Source organism: Monopterus albus, unplaced genomic scaffold (genome assembly GCF_001952655.1).
Source record: "Monopterus albus unplaced genomic scaffold, M_albus_1.0 scaffold300.1, whole genome shotgun sequence".
Lineage (NCBI taxonomy): Eukaryota > Metazoa > Chordata > Actinopteri > Synbranchiformes > Synbranchidae > Monopterus > Monopterus albus.
The window spans coordinates 151,505-152,893 of NW_018128180.1; positions in this window are offsets into that span (position 1 = coordinate 151,505).

Here is a 1,389-nt window from a genome sequence, read left to right on the forward strand (position 1 = left end):
TATGAGCAGAGAAAAGGTCTCATAAAATAGAACTCCTCAAATACAGGGCCAGTTCCTTAAAATGTTGTGTACTGTATTATACCTGAGTAAATGTATTGCACCATTTTCCAACTTGAAAGCATAAACATTCATATTTTTAGCATATACTGTACATGTAACTGTTTGTAACATGAGTTTTGAGGTTGTTTTGCTTGATAAGAGTTTTTATTTTTTGTGTAACAATGATGTAGGATTTAGTGACATTTAAAAGGCAAAGTAAAATATGAACCATTTTTTGTCATCATTTTTGTTTCCAGAGTGCCATCTACAGTCCTTATAAAGAAACAGAGTAACACTACAATCACACACAGAGCTTCCTGACCTCCCTGAACACATACACATACACTGACACCCTGAACTGGTTGTCACTTTGTCCGGCGAACAGAGCGACCAGCAGAAGGCAAAAGACAAAATAAAAGTCAGTACTTGCAATATCACAGCTTTTTTTCTATGTATATCTTGACGTAGTTTCTCACAGCTGCCACTAGATGTTAGTGTAAGGATATATTTATTACCGATTACTATCTGTGAATAACCGCAGGACAGCCACATCCTCGTAGTGCCAGAAACCTACCTATTATTTTGTTCAGTGCTTGGATCAATACAAGCCTGTCATCACTTCTCTCCTAGAAATGAAACACACCAGATAAGGCCTTTTATTAAACAGGATTCCCGATGTGAAATTAATGACAAAGCACCAAGCGCTTGGATTTGTTTAGGCTTAGTATTAGTGTCAGACAAAGTCAGTTGAGTAGTAAAGGAATCACACTCTACACATTCATCCAAGCCATGGTGCCCAGCAGGGAGTGCAGAGTGAGACTGTTTCACAGGGACACTTCAGTTGATAAACATCCTGGGATGCAAATATGTTTTATCTGTAAGGTACACCAGAAAAGGTCTGCATCGCTTTGCCAGAATTTGAGGCTTCACCATATCCAGGAAGGACATTACATTTAAAATGTGGACAAATGGGATGCTCTTTATCATTTTTCTCTTATTCAGGTTTCAATAAACATCATATTCATTTCCACTGAGACACTGTTTGACAAATACAGTCAGGGAAAAAATTATTTGAACCCCAGCTGATTTTGTAAGTTTGCCCACTAACAAAGAAATGATCAGTCTACAATTTCAATGGTAGGTTTATGTGAACAGTGAGAGACACAACAATAACAAAAAAAAAATCCAGAAAAATGCATTACAAAAAAAGTTGTACATTAATTTGCATTTTCATGAATGAAATAAGTATTTGATCCCTTTGCAAAACGTGCTTTAATACTTGGTGGCAAAACCTTTGTTGGCAATTACAGAGGTCAGACATTTCTTGTAGTTTGCCACAAGGATTGCACA